This window comes from Amblyomma mixtum, chromosome 7 (assembly GCF_055824585.1).
Source record: "Amblyomma mixtum isolate Tamu chromosome 7, ASM5582458v1, whole genome shotgun sequence".
NCBI lineage: Eukaryota > Metazoa > Arthropoda > Arachnida > Ixodida > Ixodidae > Amblyomma > Amblyomma mixtum.
This window is the reverse complement of record NC_143018.1, coordinates 68,785,851-68,805,713: the sequence shown is the minus strand read 5'-3', so window position 1 is coordinate 68,805,713 and position 19,863 is coordinate 68,785,851. Positions and strand designations below refer to the sequence as shown.

General features: G+C 48.4%; 1 non-coding gene across 1 annotated transcript; it reads left to right on the top strand.

Annotated features, from left to right (window-relative positions):
* Window positions 1-484: 484 nt before the first annotated feature.
* LOC149336385 (U1 spliceosomal RNA) lies at window positions 485-646 on the top strand. The gene has a single exon (XR_016284698.1). It is a non-coding gene; the product is annotated as a U1 spliceosomal RNA (small nuclear RNA).
* Window positions 647-19,863: the final 19,217 nt, after the last annotated feature.

Sequence of the window (19,863 nt, the reverse complement as noted above, 5' to 3'; positions counted from 1 at the left end):
CCTCTGTAAATAAAGTTTTCTCTCTCTCTCTCTCTCTCTCATGTGCTTTCTTCGGTTTCCATGTCTGTTGGCTTCCTTCCTTTAACTGTCGACTAGTTGGCTTTCATGTTTTACTCCGGACCAAAGCTACCGCATTCGTATGTTTTTCAAAGGGGCGCGTTATTTTTGTTTTCGTACAGAAAAATAAAAATAAAAAACAGCCTCAAACAAAAGAAATTGAAACCACGTGGCGCCATGGGTGCTGAAGGAACGAAAACACAATATACTTTGAAGCGTTCTAATTGCAGCCAAGCATCTTAATCTTCAAGTAAAATTAGCGGAAAAGTTACAGTTTTAGAGTTCTAGAGGCAAACAAGCAGAAGTAGCAGAACTGAAAGCTTGAAACTTTCTATTGAAGTGTACCATTGATTCATAACAGAACGCTCACTGGCAACGGCGTGGCGGTCGCGTTTGGTGGGTTCGGAGGGCCTGGCGAGTGGCGGGCATACTTACCTGGTGCTGGGGCGTCCTTGGTCAGGATGGAGGAGCCTCCAGGGTGAGACGCGGGCATTGCACTGCGCCCGCGTTGACCCCTGCCACTTCCTCAATAGAGGCAGAGGGGCATGCAATTTTTGGTAGCGGGGGACTGCGTGCGCGCATCCCCCTAACCGTAATCGAATTCAAAAAGCAGACTTCTATGGCGTGTACTATAAGAGAGACGGGGAGGCGAAGCACTTGCGCAGTAGGTGGTGGTGGTGAAAAACATTTATAATGCAATAAATATTTACAGAGAGGTGATTGGGGTAGGCCCTATTGGCCCTTTCCCCTAACAATACTAGGTGGAGCCCCTATTCCGGGGCCCCATTGGCAAGCAACGCCGCCCGCGTCCGGTGAACCAAGGCCTTTTGGGTCTTTAGGTCCTGACAGCCGAGCAGGGCCGCCTCCCAGTCCTCTCTGGTGGGGTTGGGGTTGGGGGGATAGATGGGTTTGACTGACACGCCGAAACCATGTGGAAGGTGTCAGCCACCTCCCCACAGAACTGGCACGCGCCATCAAAGGATGTATTGAAATGTTTAAGCACCGCCGGGCACAGTACAGTGTTAGAAAGAATTTTGATGAGGAGGCGCTCGTCAGCGCGATCCAGACCCTTACAAGGGGCCGGGTAGCGCCGGTGCTCCTCCTTGTAGTAATCGGTTATTTGTTTGAATGTAATGGCCAGATTGTCTGATTGGGAGTACCCTTCCAAGGACAGGGAGATAGCCCGGGGAGAGAGTGCGCGGGCGGCCTGATCGGCCTGTTCGCTTCCCTGGAGTCCCTGGTGACCGGGGGCCCAAATCAGGTTGCGTGGAGTTGGATCTTCAGATCGACAGCTATATTCCAGTATGCGCCAGGCAAGCGGGGGAGCCCAGCCCAACTCGTAGTTCCGACAGGCCCCTCGCGAGTCGGTGATGATGTGTTTCGACTTGGGAGTAGTGAGAGCAAGAGCAATGGCAATCTCCTCCGCGTGTATTGCGCTGTAGGCTTTGAAAGTGAGCCCGTTCACTGTGTTTGTGTTGTGTACGACTGCGGCCGTGTACCACACCCCGTGGTGTGGGCCGGCAACGTCCACGTAATACACTTGTTGTTGGTTACCATAGTATCGCGCCAACGCTTCCGCGCGCGCCTGGCGACGACCGCTATGGTCTTCTCTGGACATGTTGCGGGGAAGGGGTCGGACCCGGAGGGCGCGTCTCCAGGGTGCTGGCACTCTCTCCCTTTCCTCAATATGGTAGTCATGTTTGATGTGTAGCCGGTCCAAGAGGCGGCGACCGGACGTGGTCTGTGCAAGACGCGTGTATTGGTTGACTAAGTGGGCCTCTCGAAGCTCCCGAAATGTGTTCACCACGCCCAAGGCCAGAAGTCGCTGGTTGGACGTGGTGACCGGGAGGTCGAGAGCCCGCTTGATGACTTTCCGGTGGATGACCTCCAGTTGGTCATCATCATGTTTGCGCAGGTGCAAGTAGGGGGTTGAGTAGAGGATTCTACTCGTTACGAAAGCATGGGCAAGCCGCAGTGCATCCTTGCTTCGTAATCCGCCCCGCTTGTTGGAGACCCGGCGGACCATGCGGCCCACCTGGTCTCCCACTGTGCGAAGTTTGGCTAGGGTGGTGTCGACTCTGCGTTGGTGGTGTATGAAGAGACCAAGGACGCGGATCTCCTTGGACTCCCGGATCGGTCCCGAGGGGAGACTGATGCAAAGCGGAGTTGTGTCCCGAGGGGAAGGACGTATGTGCACAAATTCTGATTTAGACGGGGCGCACTGGAGTCCGCAGTAGGCCGCGTAGTCGTCGACTAGGGTCACCGCTGCTTGCAGGCAGGATTCCATGTGGCCCAGGTTACCTTGCGTGGCCCAGATTGTAATGTCATCCGCATAAAGAGCGTGATGTATCCCGGGCAAAGAGGACAATTTGGAGGGAAGATGAAGCATTGCCAAATTGAAGAGGAGGGGAGACAGGACCGCACCTTGAGGTGTTCCCCTCGAGCCGATGGTGTATGGCCCGTGTTCCGCATCTTGTATGCGTATGTAGGCTTGACGGTCTGTAAGAAATTGTTTTATGTAGTTGAATGTTTTGTGGCCACAGTTGGTGTTACTGAGGTGGTCCAGGATTACTTCGTGTTTGACGTTGTCGAATGCGCCTTTAAGATCCAAGGCCAGGACCACCTTGTCGTTGTGGGGACATTCTACAGGATCTAAGATGTCGTGGTGAAGCTGCAGAAGTATATCCTGTGCAGACTTGTGAGGGCGAAAACCGAACATGGTGTCCGCGAAAGTGTGCTGTGTTTCTAGAAAATCGGAGAGTCTGTCGCGCACCATCGTCTCCATCAGCTTGCCGACACAAGACGTGAGGGAGATGGGGCGAAGGTTCTCCACATCAATAGGTTTGCCGGCTTTCGGAATAAAGGTCACGAGAGCCGATTTCCAATCGAGAGGGAGAGGAGTCTCTTCGTCCCAAATGCTATTGATGTATTTGAGGAGCGCTGCGTAGGCTGCGTCGGGAAGGTTGGCCAAGAGCTTGACCGTAACCTAGTCGCGCCCGGGTGCAGTGCCCCGCTTCATTTTGCTCAAGGCCGCCCGGAGGTCGTGGAGCTGGAACGGCTTGTCCAGCTCCGTGTTCTCTTCGCCTGCATACGAGTACGCCGCCTGCCGGGGGTCCTTAGTGGTGCACAGGTAGCGATCCCTGAGCGTGTGCGCTAGTTGTTTTGTCGTTCCTGTAAAGTTGTGCAAGGCCCTATGTAATTGGCGTTGGGTTTCCGTGCGTGTTTGTATTGGATCGATGAGAGCGCGGAACAGGCGCCACGTGTTGCGGCCAGACATCTGGCGAGCAGCCGCGTTGCACCGGTCCACCCAGTTAGTGTCGGCTAGCTGAGTACCATATTCCGCTGCCTGTTGTGTGAGTTCGAGGATGCGGTTCTTTAGGCGTCTGTTATGTTTCTGTTTCTTCCATCGCTTCGTGAGGCTGCGACGGGCCTCCCAAAGGTGGAGAAGGTGGTTGTCCACGTCTGTTTGTGTTTCTGTAAGCTGTATCTGCTGTTCGTGTTGTGTGAGTGTAGAAGTGAGCGATCTGGACCAGGCGTCGTATCCCAACTGGAGGGGGTCTACAATAGGTAGAGAGGTGCGGAAAGCCGTCCAGTCAGGGATACGAGCTTGTTTTAGTGGGCGTTTCAGGGGACGCATGTAAATGGTTGTGTTGATTATACAGTGATCACTACCTAGAGTGTCCTCTGTATTCAGCCAGTCGGCATGTCGTATGTTGCGTGTAAATGTGAGGTCCGGGCAAGTATCTCGTTGAATGGAATTGCCGACACGTGTTGGGTTGGCGGGGTCAGTGTGCAGGGTGAGTCCAAGTGTGGAAAGAAGTTCCGCAAGCTTCCTCCCACGCCTGTCCTCCCGGGGGTATCCCCATAGCCTGCTCGGGGCGTTGAAATCGCCGACGATTAGGAGGGGATCCCTACCCGCCACCTGTATAGCTTGAGTGAAAATTTCATTGAACGTGACGTTGTTAAGTTTCGGTGGGCAGTAAATATTTAGAATGTGTACAGGTGGGTCAGACCGCTTTAGGGGCAGCACTGAAACCATCGTGTATGGGAAAGACGGTGTTGTGGGAAGTGTGACCTCCTGCGCAGTGTATCACTTGTGAACAAGTATACATGTCTGCGGGTTGTGTTGAAATGTAGTGTAGTTTGTTAGTTTGGCACCGGCGCCGGGTTCCTGAAGGGCAACCACGGCGACGAGGAACTCAAAGGTCTCAAGATAGAGGCGGAGATGAGTCCGCTTCTTGTGGTCCTTGAGACCTCGGCAGTTCCACTGCGTTAGTGCAAGCGGCTGAGTTGTTCTTGCTCGCGACTTAGGGTTGGGGGCCATGGTCGGAGGCGGAGGGTGGGGTCACGTTGTTAAGACTCCCCAGTCCGCTAGTGCCCGGCGCAGACGTGCAGGAGTCTTCCGAAAAGTCAAACTCATCGGGAATAGCTGTATTGAATTTTGAGGGGCGGTTAGCGTCCCTGATGGGTCCTACGCGTTTAAGGACGCGCGGATTATCTTTTATCCATTTTTGTATAATGTGCGTTACGGCTTGTGTCACCTGTGCGATGACACTCTCCACCTGACGCGCGATGGTGTCATGGATAATTTTGGGGAGGTCAGCCAATTGTGTTTCAATTGCGGTCACCCGTGTCTCCAGGGCCGCGGCGCGACTCTCCACAGGAGGAGGGATCTTCCTGTCTGTTATGTTTTCTGCCTCGTCGCTCAACGCGGGCGGAGTATGGAATTGGGATTTGAGCGAGTTAAGCTCGCTGGCTAGTTTTTCGTTTTGAGCTCGCAAGAGGGCGAGCTCGCGCTTGAGTTCCTGTGTCTCGGCGGTGCTGGTGGGGGAGGAGGGAGGAGGGGAAGGAGAGGAGGCGACCCTTGCCCAGCTGCCTACCTTGGGTTGGTTGCAGGCGGCGCCGCCAGATGAAGCGCTGAGAGCTGGGAACTCCGCTGCTCCGGGTGGTGGCGTTACTGTTGCTGTCTTGCCAGGGGGAGGCATCACGCCACGCCGTGGCGTCTTCTGGTTGTTTCGCTGCCGCCCTCCCCGTGTAGCGCCGGCATTGGCTCCCTTGGGTGGCGTCCTGGGCCCTGGCTGCGGCAACTTGATGAATTTCGCGGTGCATTCGCGGGAGCTGGTGAGGTGCGGGCCCCCGCAGATTAAACCGCGCGTAGGCGACGGAGTCGGCAACGGCGAGGAGTGACTACCTGCGCGGCGCGTGGCGTCTTCACGCGAAGCTCGGCTCTGACCCGCGTAGTGTAAAACTGAGAGAGTTGGTTCCCACCCTCCCCGCCGTGATCACGTCACGAGTAGCGCTCTGCGTGCGCGCTCCGTCCTCAGTTTCTTTTTTCCGGCGTGCAAGCCCCCCCCCCCCCCCCCGTTCTTCAAACAAAAAAAAAGGGTTTTAGTTAATTGCGCGTATGCCTTGTCTTGTGTAGTAGAGCCCTTCGCTCGCACACACTCCGTTTAACGTTCGGGCATCTTGCCTACGCCTTGGCTCCGTTGAACGACATGAGCTTACGAGCGTAGAAAAGACGCAAACACGAAGAACATAAATTGGTGAATTGGTTAATTTGGTTTTAACGTCCCGAAGCAACCCTATGGGAGCGCCTTTCTATGCTGCACAGAAAATGGAGCCGCGAGGGAACAAGCTCGTTTCCCGCAACATGCACGGCGCAAACTCTGGCTGTGTGAGGGCGGTCCGTTTAGAAACTTACCCAACCTGTGTCCCAAAATATTCTACGAAGGGAAGCGAGTTGTGTTTGGCGGCGACGCGCAGGAAATGTGGAGTGTGATGCAGTTACATTGGAGTTTTCAAATAACCGCGTCATCTTTAAAGGGCAACTGACTACTCTCTGGTGGAGAGCGTAGTTACAGCCATCGCAATCAACTACTTCGCCATGCTCCTCTCCTTCCGTTCCCTCCTCGAGATTTCTCTGTCTCGCGCCTCGTTGAGTAGGCTCCGCACGGGGAAAGCACCCTTCCTCCTCCAATGCTAGCGGGAGGCGTGATGTCTGGTGGCTCTCAGATACGGAACAGGCAGGAAGGTGTTGGAGATAAGCGAAAAAAGCGCGGATGCACCGTTAGGCACCGCGCCCCGTTTGTTCCCTGCAGCTTGGGTCTAGTGTACAAACTACCGTTGTCCTGCGGAGCTGTCTATGTAGGACAAATGGGGCGATGCCTCAACGTTAGGCTTGGTGAACACCGTAACTCCCTAAAAGATCATTATGACAATCTTCCTGAGCATTGCCGGGAATGTAGCAAAAAAGAAGAGCAGAAGGGGAAAATTTGCAAACCGATATTTTCTAGTACCGTCATACTTTTCAGACATCGAGATCAGCGTGTACGCGAGATAATGGAGGCATACCATATTAGGAAATGTCGGAATCCGTCTATCAGTGAGCCCTCTGTTAATTTGGCAGACTGCGAAATCGATTTTTTAGCCTCAGCGTTGCATTGAAATCCTTTTTTGATAACGGTTTTTTAACTGATCTTCCACAGCGATGCGTGGCGCCTGATGCTTCAATTTAAATTTTTTCCTCTGACTTGGTCTTTCGAAGAGGGACGGTTTGTGGTTGTTTTTGTTTTATGTTTTTAAAGTGACTACCTTATATTGCGCGCGTCAGCAATAAACCTCAGTTGCGAGTTAGCGCTTGTCTGCGTCGTTTACTTTCCGTCCCTTGTGTGCCCTGTGCGCTATTTTTTACATCAGGAGTGCGTCACATGTCTACGCCTTGGCCGCGCTTTGAAAAGAATTCTTTTCTTGGTTTTTGCTACCCGTTCTATTTGGGGAGGGGGGGGGAGGAGAACAGCTGCTTTTAACGTCCCAAAGCAAACCAAGCTATGAGGGACGCTGTACTGAAGGGCTCCGGAAATTTCGACCCTCCGGGGTTCTTTAACATGCATTGACATCGCACAATACACGGGCATCTAGAATTTCGCCTCCATCGAAATTCGGCGGCCGCGGCCGGGATCGAACCCGCGTCTTTCGGGTACAGAACACATAAACACACACGGAGAAAGGCAAACGGGCGGTTGCCGGGTCCGCGCTTCGCCGTGTATTTCGAACTAAACTGTCTACCGCCACTGCGATCGGGAAACGACGCGGAGGCCTAATAAAAAATGAAAAGGTGGCTCGCTAACCGGGACTGACAAACAGATGTATGAAAGGATGCGCTCGCTAACAATTATAGGTGGTCGAGCCGATCGCGCCTCTCGATCGTTCAGTGTGCGGAGAAGATGCAACGATGCGGTTTTGTCGTTAGATGCGCACCCTTCTTGGCGCATTATCTTGGGCCTCTCCCATTTGTAGGCGCAGCCGGTGAGCACGTGGATGAATGGCTCGTCTCCTATAGCGGGGTGAACCGTTATATCAAGTGAGACACGAACTCCCAGCTCACCAACTTCATGTTCCCGCTCACGTACACTACTTTTGTCTGGTATATGAATCATGGAGATGCCGTCTCGTCCTCGGCGCGCTTTGTGAAGGAACTGACCAAGTGCTTCGGTGACTCCGCTGCGAGGAAGGAGCCAGCCTAACAGGCACTGGTTAACAAGGCACAGCTCCCTGGAGAAACCTGCACCCAATAAATAAAAGCCATCCTGAAGCTGTGGGGTTTCTAGCGTGGTTCCTGCACTCAAGGCCAGCACAACTCCGCTTGCTCGAACCACAGCTGTGGCCGCAAAGAACAACACACCCAGGAATATCCCGCCGGCAGAAGCGTTTATTGGGGTCTCCTAATGTGTGTGGACGGCCGCCCTCGGTCGCGCCCGGGAAGAAAGCCGCAACAGATACACAAAACAACTTGGTCACCTGAGCCCCACAGGGGCTCTCCTCTCCATTCGCTGCATCCGGCGTCTTCTTTTTAACCATGCAAACTCAAGGAAGAGGTGTGAGGCGCTGATGTCTTCCGCCGCCAGCCGACGCCCGATGGAGGCCGTTGGAGAAGTGCAGTCACGGTGGGCCGCGATAGAGCCTCTTCTTGCGGGCGAAAGAAAAAGTGCGAGGACACTTTGGCAACAAAAATGTTGAGAGGCGAAAGCCGATGGATGTGAGGTCACACCAGTGGATGTGAGGTCACACCATTCCCGTGGCTATATCGATACCCAAATTATACATATTTAGGGGATCTTAAGTGTTAATGGCGCTTAATTACACATTTTCTCATCTAATTTGACACAAATCAGATGTTTTTCCGACCATTCTGTGACAAATTTCACTATGCCGTGACGACTTCAGGTGGATGTGACGTCACACCGCTCCCGTGGCGATATCGACGTACGCTCTATTTCGACGAAATTTAGACATTTTTCCCTATAATTAATTGAATATTTAATCTACAGTCATAAACGTTGGCTTCTAGGTTCATTTTTTTCTACTCTATCTGAAGCAACCATTGGTTTTCTTCTTTTTTTAGTTCCCGAGTAAAACGCCTGTGACATGCTTTGTTAACTGACAACAGTATGAGCCATTAAAAGCTTTCGCCCTAAAAACAGATTCCCACAGTTTCGCAAGGTTGTCTGTCCTCGCATCCCAATGAGGGCAAAGTGGAGCACCTGCTCAAAGGCTTCGTCTCTTTGAGCAGCCTTTGAGAAGCCTTTTGGCAGGCGCTCCACTTTGCCCTCGTCGAGGACCTCTGCACCATCCTTGTCAGCAAAGAGAACATAGCCACCGTCTCAGATGTCATTGATCACTGCTGCACATTAGAGAATTTGAAGATGCAGCGAATTAAAACCGCAGTTTGGTCGCTTGGCCAGTGTCACTACTGTGGCCGAAATTGAGAAAACTGCTTTCAGCGATCTTACCGCCACTATTCGCTAGATCGTGCACGTAGAAAAATCTGTTTTATTGATCCTTTCGTGTCTTATGAAAACAATAACCTTTTGGCAAGTACTGATTGATAGTTTTCAAGCATTTTGCTTTCTCAGATTTTGTTCCGTTGATCGAAACAGTTATTATTTCGATGTTCACGCATTCAGTCTCACTTGTCACAGTCCTCGAAATTACGAGTCTTTCTAGCGACAACGTTACCAGCGCGAAAACAATTGACATTCCCTGAAATACACTGCAATGACTTCGCCAGGAGCACCAGCAACCGTTGCGATGCTTCGGCGTCTTGTGTAGTGCCAGATAGCATTGAGGCTTTGCAGTGCGCTCGGTGGCCACGCTATACAAATGGCAATTCAACGGTTTCTTGACACACTGCACACTGCACTGCACTCCGTTCTGTTCACCTGCACTACTTGAGCTAGTTCACTTCGTGCAGCACTTCGTCATTCGATTCACGAGTACAGCCTAGCGTCCTCTCCATGACGGCATTCTTTTCACCCAAGTGCAGATGTCGTGTCAGTCTAGTTCAGCAAAACTGCACTTCATCGACCGCTTGGGCTGCTTACGTGCAGCGTCAGTTCAGCAATGGCAGCAGACGACGGTGGCTTGTACGCGGTTGTGGACGGCGTTAATACTTTCATTAAGCCAGTAAGTGGCAAAGATGGCGAACCTGCACGCCTAGACAACGGGTGCGTCTTCCCAACACTAGGTATGCGTGATGCTTTTCCATCGTTTTCCTGGGCAGTCAAGAGGTAACGCAAAGCGAACACGTGTGTGAATTAAGGCTGTCAAATGTTGTTGATGTTGTCAAATCCGTCACGTCATGTGCTGCAGCCACAAACGCCGACGTCAGTACGATTGCCCCGTACTCAAGAGACGAGCGAACGAAGGGACGCAAATTTTCTTTGTTTTGCCTCACTACCGGCGTCACGTCACTACCGCTTATCGACAGGGCTCGCAAGACTGCAAAGGCCACATGGGGCCCTGAACTGAGGGCTCCACCTAGGCTGCGAAAAAGAAGCCTAAAGAACCCTTGTACAATAAAGTTTTTGATTCATTCATTCATTCTTTGCAGCGCCGAAGAGAGTACGGAGTTAATATCAGCGAATATTTTTGCATTCTTTCACAGATGGAACAGTTGTGACAGTCGTTTTCTGCAACAACGTAGCTGCTAGAGAACCTCAGCACCAAGCGGCAAATGTAGCGCCTATGCCGCCTCCATCCCCAGGCCTTACGCCACGGTTTCCGAGGAGAACGAGGTTCCTTCATGGTGTGTGTGTGTATATATATATATATATATATATATATATATATATATATATATATATATATATAGCGAAGTATACGGTTCGTTAAAGGAAACATATTTATTCAACTCGACGTTTCGATCGGAAGACCGATCTTCTTCAGACCGATCCTGAAGAAGATCGGTCTTCCGATCGAAACGTCGAGTTGAATAAATATGTTTCCTTTAACGAAGCGTATACTTCGCTATATATTCTTATAAGCAGTCTAGTACTTCACGCTTTCGCAACCTATATATATATATATATATATATATATATATATATATATATATATATATAAGGATAATACTGTGGTAAAACTCGCACATTCCGCGGATTTCGACTTCCTCCAGCCACCCTGACCTACTGCCAATCTGAAATCCCATCTTGACACCTTTTTTTTGCGGGTTGACTGCATTTCCAAGAAACCTATAGCTCTTCCATCCATACCATGAAACATGTGTGAAAAGCGTCTGAACTGTCCTGATACAATAGCACCGGACTGAATTCTCTATTAAAGCCATTTTTTGCACTTTCCAGAAAGCACTCAGATGCACCTGCTTATGTTTCCGCATGTTTCAGTAATTTTCTTCTCGTCTGCATTCGAATGATGACTCACCCTGCTGCAGGAGATGTTTTGAAAACTAAGGAATTGGTTTTATTCTGACAGCGCCGCGAACGAAAACTAAATAAAAATATGCACTAGTTATCAGAATACAGCAGATGTGCTTGTCGCGCTCCTGACTTCTGCTTCCGGACAGCATGAAGCTACCAACGCCACCGGCATGTGGAACAGTATCATGGTGGTCTCCATGCTGCTCTCATTGTGACCCTTAATCATTGGAGAGTTTTAGCATGGCGGCAACGTACAGTTCTACAACTGTACACGAACGCCGAATTACCGGATGCCTGCTGCGCACGCGCAGTGAGAGGTTGCCACCCTATTGGTCACGCACCTGCCAATACATGTGCGCATGCCAGCATCCGGTAACTCAGTATCTGAGTATACGTCACCACTGTGCTAAAACCCTGCAATGTTTCCGTAGGTTGCTTTCTTCAAAAGTGAGAGTGAGACAGAAACCTGTAGTTGTGATTTCATTTGGCAACTTCACTCGGCAACTTTTATGCGAAAGAAATGCACCGAACGGAATGAATGTGCTCCAACCGCTAGCTCACCCGTCTTAATGCTCCATTCTTTGCTTGTTGAAGCGTCAGAAATTGTTCGTAAGGCGTGATTTCTACTACATTGAGGATACTGGTTCAAAAAAGAAAAGAATGCTTCGCTGGCTCCATGACTCACCCGTCAGACGTCGCGATCCAAGCAGAAACTCTTGTCGAGAGCCCCGCGTGTCTTCTATCCGAAGCTGTTTTCATTATATTTCTTCACCGCTCATGACAACTGTGCTGAAGAAATCCAGCCTTGAGGACTTAGCCAGACAGCAGCTAACACGGAGTAATGGGTAATGACGGGGTAATGTTGGGCTCTTTTTGTTAATTAAATAAACCGTTAAGAACACTTCATAAATGATAAATAAATCAATTCGATGATTTATTACAAGCAGCGTAATCAATTGTGCACTGCGCTTTGTGGGTAGTGTAATTTTTATGCATTCAAACGCAAAAATAGTCATTGCCGCCATAAAAGATGGCAAAAAACCGCGAACTATGTACCTGATTTGTCGCTTCATAACCAGAGGAACATTTCTGAGTGTATAGCTTCTACGCTCATTATAACTCCCGTTATTTGAAAACTTGTGCACCAGTTAAAACAGAGCAGAGGACAAAAATTGTACGCACGACCACGATATATAATCATGGATATTTTAGCATGAATTGGGGAATAGTTCCGAACACTAGACTGAAGCTTTTAATGTCAACCACTTTAAGCACTGAACCCGTAAGCCGCTTAACTGATTGAGGTCTTCCTGATCGAAATTATTTCTCTCTCCCTCTTAAGAATATTTGTTAATTATCCCAATTAAATCGTTTACAACGAGCAATTTTCTTACGGCCATCGATTCTCTGAACAGAACGGAGGATAAATCAACGCAAGTCTCAGAGAAGATGACGACACTAGTGAATAAAACTCCCGCTCGTGGAAGCTGGTGTTTTACTGTCCTGTTGTTAAAAATTTGAGCCTGCCTTTGCTTCAACCAGAGTTCTACCCGATAAAAATAGTCCAATTTAAAGATAAGTCATCGAAGCATACAAGATTAGGACTGGCAGAACAGAAAACTGTGTCACAACTGCATACATCGCTCTTTTGGTATTCGATAGTGAATTTTAATGGCTGGTGATTTCTCGCTAATGACAGGAAGAAAGGCTCTTTTTTCTCTTGTATACAGTTTTTTATCTAACCTGATATCCCGGTATCGCACTTATGCCTCTATGTGAAAAAGAATGGTATTCTACGAGAAATAAAAGTCTGCAGAGACACTTAACGCACATTATGAGTGGAATTAAATAATATTAAAGATACGCATTGTTGCTACTTTAGTGCAGGTGAAGCCAAGAGCTGGTTTGAACCAGATTCGCCCGCCATTCTTTCATGTATTTCTTTCTTCTCTTTCTTCCTCTTCTGCCTTCTCTTTTTTTGTCTCTTTCTTCTTTCTTGCGTGGTCAGATTGTAAGACGTCACCATATTATGTTGCCTCCTTCAACAAATCATTATTTCCCACCAGACACGGTGGCCAGGTCGTTGACATTCTGGTTGACCGGTTGTGATGACGTCGCAACGGTACGGGACCTCCAAACATGGTGGGCGGGTTGTGATCACGTCACAACATCACGTCACCTCTCTCGACCAATAAGCGAAGTTTGCGACTCACATCGCCACTTGTGTGGAACGTGGTAAACAATATCGTAATAAAATCACATGAGAGTACACGCTTCCTCGGTGTAACCTTTCTCTTGTGTCTCCGCGTCTGTTCGTAACCAGTCGAGCACAGTTTACAACATAGTGAACAAATAAATATTGTCACGTTGTAGTGACGGCAGTCCAGCGGTCAGGAAGACACCAACAAGTCTTGTAAACGAAGGTGTTTATTTGGGCTGACTTGCGCCCGCAAAAGAACTGAATCACTCGGTGGTGGCGTAAGCAACAAACGTGCTCGTCAGTCGTCGAACTATGAATGCCCGCTGCTCGCGGCAACGTTCAATTTAAAGCCGGCAAGGAAACTTCGAGATAACAGGTCGAGATTATCGAGAGTTATCTGGAAACACGTAGATGCAGCTCTTCATGGCTGTGATCAATCGAGATTAGTCCGGTCGCTTCTCGCGTCCCGAACAAAAATGATAACACCCCTTTCCTGCGGCCTTGCGCGAACGAACGGACACTACAATGATACGTGGCAATATCTTTTGTTCCCATGTTTTCTTCTGCCTCTGTGTCCCCAGCTCTCTCTTCCCTGGGGCCGGTCCTCTTTTCGTAAGCACGTGAGCAACACAGTAACCAGAAAGTTCGTACCAAGTACACCCTTCAAGATCTAGCCGTCGCGGTGGCTCAGCGGTTATGACACTGACCCGAAAGACGCGGGTTCGATCTTAGCAACGGCGGTCGAATTTCGATGGAGGCGAAGTTCTAGATGCCCGTGTACTGTGCGATGTCAGTGCACGTTAAAGAACCCCAGTAGGTCGAAGTTTCCGGAGCCCTTCACTACGGCGTCCATCATAGCCTAAGTCGGTTTGGGACGTTAAACCTCAGAAACCACACCAAACCTTCAGGATCTGAATATGTTCAGGTTAAGGAACTTCGTCCTCACCCGCATTGCTTTACTTTCTCACGTTAACAGGTGCCGTATGAGCTGCATCATGGGTTCCAAAGGCAAACTACTCGGCCTTAACACTTTTTAGCAATGATGTATATTATTCGAGCCGCCGCGGTGGCTCAGTGATTATGGGGTTCGGTTGCTGACCCGAAAGACAGGGACTCGAACCCGGCCGTGGCGGTCTCATTTCGATGGAGGCGAAATTCTAGAGGCCCGTGTACTGCGCGATGTTAGTGCATGTTAAAGACCCCAGATGGTCGAAATTTCCGGAGCCCTTCACTACGGAGTCCCTGATAGCCTGTGTCGCTTTGGGACGGCATACCCCATGAAATGGAAATTTATTTTATTCCGCCAAGTCTGAAGATCCCTGTAGCACAGGACGAGAAGGAAGACCTTCAACCATGCGTCGCACTTGCGTCTTTGAACTTCTTACCCCGTCTTCGTGTGCGCTCCTCAGTCAGTTTCAAACAGCCGACACCTTTTGTTCCTACAAATGGAATTCAACCGAGCGACGCTTGCCACCGCCACCAGGCGGCTCACAGATGTTTACCGCAGTATTTATTTCACTAGTGCTGCCACGTAATGCGACTCCCATTCACGTTCACCCTCGTTCACGCTCCGTGTAGATTGAATAATGCAGGTGGTATACGTGACACCACACAGCGCTGGCCAGTTTGTGTCGTCTGTTTAAAACCAAAGCTGGTGCAAAAAGTTGCCATAATTCTACCCTCGACAAAGATTTTTTTATTTTCAGAAGTGAACACATGAGGCGAAAACAAAAACCTATGTTTATTTTATTCTTTCCCAGGGCCTCATTAGATGCTTCGTTCGTTGGGGTCTATTCTGGCCACTCCCGTACGAGATGAGATGAGTTTTGTGGACTTAGATGAAGACCCCTTCTCTCCTCACTACGCACCTCATTAACATCTCTGGTCGCCCAACAAAGGCACCGCAGTCCGCTCCTTTCAGCTGACTCCGCTGATTGCCGGGTCGTAGCTCACCGTGCAAGTGCAGCTCTCTAAAAAAAAAAAAGATAATTATTTTGCTAATCCAGGGCCGTAAACCGAGAAAAAAGCGTCTATTGTTCCCACTTTCGTACACAGTAATTTTAGCCCCATTCACGAAAGGACATGTTTCTTCATCTCCCGGGATAATGGGAAAAAGTTCCGAAATTATGAAGAAAGTTGGTGACTTCCGTGCGGAAGAATCAGCAAATAAACGTGTTGAAATCGCTTTATTTTGTTCTAGGAGCCTGCGGATGACAATCGAACACATAATGAGCAACTGGCCTGATTACTATTAAATAACAAGAGGACATATTGATTGCTAGTGGTGCGCGCAGACCGTCGGTGGATTAGAAGCGAGTATAGATTGTCCCAATAGTCTAGCTGCCGTTTGCTGTGTAGATAGCTTATAGAAAAACTGAATGTAAGTTCTGTAGTTGAGCTCGTTCGTAATCTCTGGGTGTCGTTAAAGGTATCTGATTTGTTATCAGCACTACAAAAAGGAAAAGAAAGTTTATTACGCTCTTACAAGGCAGCAACTTGTCACGTAGCTCCCGCTGTAGCTATGCATAAATTTAAAACAACTTAAACGGACACTCGAGCCCAATAAGAATCGCCTGTATCAATGGGATACTTTTTTATAAGCAATCGATCAAAAAGATAAAAACAAATATGAAAAGCTGCGGCTTTCGCTGCAATGGCGTCACATACCCCGATAATGGCGTTGAGTTCGGTCACGGTGACCTGCTTGGCCCGTTCGTTCCACGGCAGCCGCCACTTGTTGCTCGTCGGGCGTTGTAAAGAAAAATGTCCGTCGATTCGGTAATTAGGCCAAATGCACACCGGCAACAACTTGTCAAGTAAGCCACCCGGTAGGGAGTTGTGCACTGGCGCAGTGGCTTAAAGGGAAACTGCATAGGTTTTAGAAATCAACGAGCTTAAGGGGGTCGAATGTGTGAAACTTGGAGGTAAAGCATGCAAAGTCTCTTTGGGCTAGCACTTGAAATAGTGAAGTAATCGCCGATTAAAATCGGGACGCCCTTCAAGCTTCTCCGCAGCGCACAACGCCAAGTGGGGGGCGCATGATGACGTCATCGAAGGTATCGGTAGATTTCCAACGCACAAACGCCTGCTTTGAAGAAAAAAAACCAACGCTACCGAAGGTGAACCCTGCCGAGAGTTATTTGGCAGCGTCTAAAACGTCAGGGCCGGGTGTGGCTGACGAAAGTGGTAGTTTGAAATCATACCTTTCGTGACGTCACGATGAGTTTCTCTGCACTCCTCCGGTGCATTGAGAAGAAGCGCAAAGTTCAATCGTTGATTACGTCCCTATTTTAAATGCTAGTGCTAAAACACTTGGCATGATTTACCTACAGCCTACATAGATTTGAATATTTGAATATCTCGAAATTCTCAAAAAAGTGCTGCAGTTGCCCTTTAAGGCAGTTGCTATGGCAGATGTTGCCATCGGTGACACTTGCGCTGGGTTGATATCCAGGTTGCTCTTCGCGAGCAGCCTCCGCCACCTGAAGTGGTGGGCAGGTAGCCCACCACCCGGTTCGCAGGTGAACAGCCTGCAATAAAACCGGCTTCAGAGCTACATACAAACAGACAAAGCGACAAACACACAACGCCCAAATGCAGGGAATGTCTACTATAGGTGCTAGCGCACTACGAACAAATACATGCATCGCCACCACAAAACAATTTGGCTAGTAAAATGCTCGTGTCGATTTTGAACGCTAATCCCAGAAGCTACGCTACGCAGCAGTTCACTTCATAACGGTAGAAACTAATTCTTTCCGAGAGAGCGTCACGAGTACGAATGGAGCGGCGGTGCAATGTTATAGCGCAGCTCTTAGGCGCCCGTTTCTGCGTTTCGTGGCGTCACCGTTGTCCCTCGCAGCAGCAGTGGACACCATTGTCGCGCTCTAAGCTGGGAAACCAATGGCGCGGGTGCTTGGAAAGCGAAGGGTAAAACAGGTAAATTGGTTTTTATGCTACTGCGTTGGCATTGACAACGTTGTACCAGAAACGCGGCACTGAAGCCACAGGCCGTCGGCGTTCGGTGTTCATTGTTCACAGACGACTACCTGCCTGTCTGGTTCCGTCTAAAAAGTGCGTGTAGCGAGTTCACCATCGCAAATGGTGCATAATTTTCAGCCTGCTACTGCAATTCTGCAAGAAGAGCACGACAGTTAACCGATTTCATGCATTATTTTAATATCGGTTGGTTCCTGTAGTATCAGGTTCAAACCAATGAATTTTTTTTTTGCGCTCGTAGAAGCAAGGACTGCTATCAGAAGAATGTGATACTCAAATAATCGACTTTAAAGGCAAGAAGTAGCATTGTTCTTTTGAACATGCTAACAGCCTCATCAGCGTCGATGTTTTCATTAATAAAACAACGTCGGGCTATTGGCTACTTCACTAGAACACGGAGTGGTTTAGACACGCTACTAAATTTTTCAGAAGTCCCACAGGCTAACCAAGCACCCCTTGTCTTTGAGTTAATGTTGTCACCATTGTCAAAAGTCTCTTATGCCAGTTCTCCGACAGGGATCTGCCATGATCCGTTTTGCCGGTTCTGTCAGCGCACGCTATAACCCCAGTTTTATAACCGGCTTCAGTGTCTCCAATATATTTCTCAAGCAAGAAAATAGAAAACAAAATAGAAAACAATAAAAAGAATAGAAAACAATAACGAGCACCGCGGAACTTACCCTGCGCCATGCGCGCCATGCGTAACTTCCGATTGAGAAGGACGCTTCCGGGAACTTAAAATCCCATGCGCGATGATACTGTCACTTTTCTTGATTGGTATCCTTTGTAGGCTGCCGTTGTTATCGAGCATCCATTCTAGTCCTCCGGGGACGTAGAGCGCTTTCCCGGGAGGGAGATAGCGGCGCCGGAGCGATCTTAGTATTTGAACTTTTCAGCCTTTGCCATATCTGTCGGAAGGTTGTCGAAGATCCTCGAAGGCAAACTTTACGATATATTTGTAATATTAGTAGCGGGCGGCGGAAAGCGCGTTTCTTGATGCCCTTGTAATTGTTTTGTGTCTTGTTAAGTTCCGGAAGCCTCTCTCATTTGCCGCCGCCGGAAGACGCTTCAAAAACTCCCGAAATCCCGAGGTGTTGCTTGGACAGCATTGTTGCAATATTTCTTGCGTTGTTCTCCGACGGTAATGCTATAGCCGATCAATAAAAACGGCTCAGTCACGAAGTATTAAGGCGGCGAAAGTTTCGTACCTAAATAAGTCGTTTGTAAGCTCCTTCTGCTTTCTTCATGTCTGCCACGCCAAGCCTCGTTGAAAATAATAAAACTCCGCTTATCATTCTTCAGTTTCCCTTTGCAGGCTCACGGAATTCGTTCTGATGAAAATTCGCTTGTCTCAACAGCTAATTTTCCTCATCTAAATTATTTCTTCGTCGACTGTTTTAAAGGCCGCTGCGAGAGCCCATAGGAAATGGAGAAAATAGGAAATATGGAAAAAGAAAATGAGAAAAAAATTTATTAAATTCATGAAAAGCCACCATAAAACTTCGGTTTCATGATCCTACTGAGTTTAATCACTTCAGCAGTCTTGAAATACAAAATCGTCTCGCAAAAACAAAATTAAGAGCGTTGTTCCGAAGCGAACAAGAACAGATCTTTTTCGCTACACCCAGCATCATATTTCGCGGAGCTATGTTGGTTAGAGAAGAAATATATATTGCTGTAATACTATTGCTCTTCTTCACTGCATTGCGAAAATGACGTTTTTAACGGTTAATCGATTTGCTACTCTCTTGTCCTCTATTGAAAGCTTACGCAAAATGTCGTGTGCACAATAAAATGATAGAATTCATTCGAAAGACTTTTTATTGACTCAAACTAAAGAGTACAACTGAGGCTGCGGCACCAAGGTGCGAAGGAAGGAATTTAGCGCGCTGGTAGAAGCACACAGTGACAGAGACCTAGATAACGCGTGTTGTGCCGCTTTTTGTGTCACTTTAAAAAGATAGATCAGCGACTAGAGGTTCGGGTGGTTCAAGGAACATCCTTCAAGGCCATCAGGTAGGAAGACCTCACTAAAGGGTATGATGGACAGCACTGAAAGCCAGAAAAGATATAGGCGCCAGGTCACTCTGTGACTTGTTTGTCTGATTTTTATCTTTTTAAACTATTCTATTTGAGAATATGGGCAAAAATTAATAATAAAATAGCAAGTTTCCTATTCAACACAGCTCCAGACAAACGGTCTCTTAGAAACGCCTGTGCTTTGCATGTTAAGGCAGTCTCTGCTGTGCAAAATGAGCCCGCTAAGTTTGGAACCAAATAACCGAGGGAGAGTTCGGCTATCACGTTTGTTTCCCCACTTGCCTGTGAACGTTTTAATAAAAATTGTAGCAGGATCTAGAAATATGTAACCTGTAGGGAAGAATGTCGTACTTCAGTATTTCTCCTTGCAGGAGTGTATAACGTTATTTCTTTCGACAAAGGTAGATCATGAAAACTGATTTAACAGGCAAAGCAAGAATACAACGCAGGGAATAAAATAGTGTACACAAAGAAAACAAAACAAGCGAAATTTTCAAGTGCTTTTCAAGCGTTTGAAAACAATTGCAAGAGTTCCATTTCATTCAGACTGCTTTTTTGGCCTGCTGGGGCCTAATAGGAGACTTTCATTAGGCAGTGAGAAATAATATTTGGGGCTGTTAATACCCTTGACAGACCAGTTTTTTCCAGCTATCATGACCAAGCTTACGTCTGCCTTATTCTTCTTATGTGAAACTGAAAAAGTACAAAATTTTGGTCACTGTGCAGCCCAGAACACGATATGCTGCAGTATCCGGGGGCTAGTTTAACTTGCGCCTCTGAATTGCTAATTACCGTAGCATCCCTGATTCCTACCAGCACCTTAAAGCACTTCGCTAAATTAAGGAAAGGCGA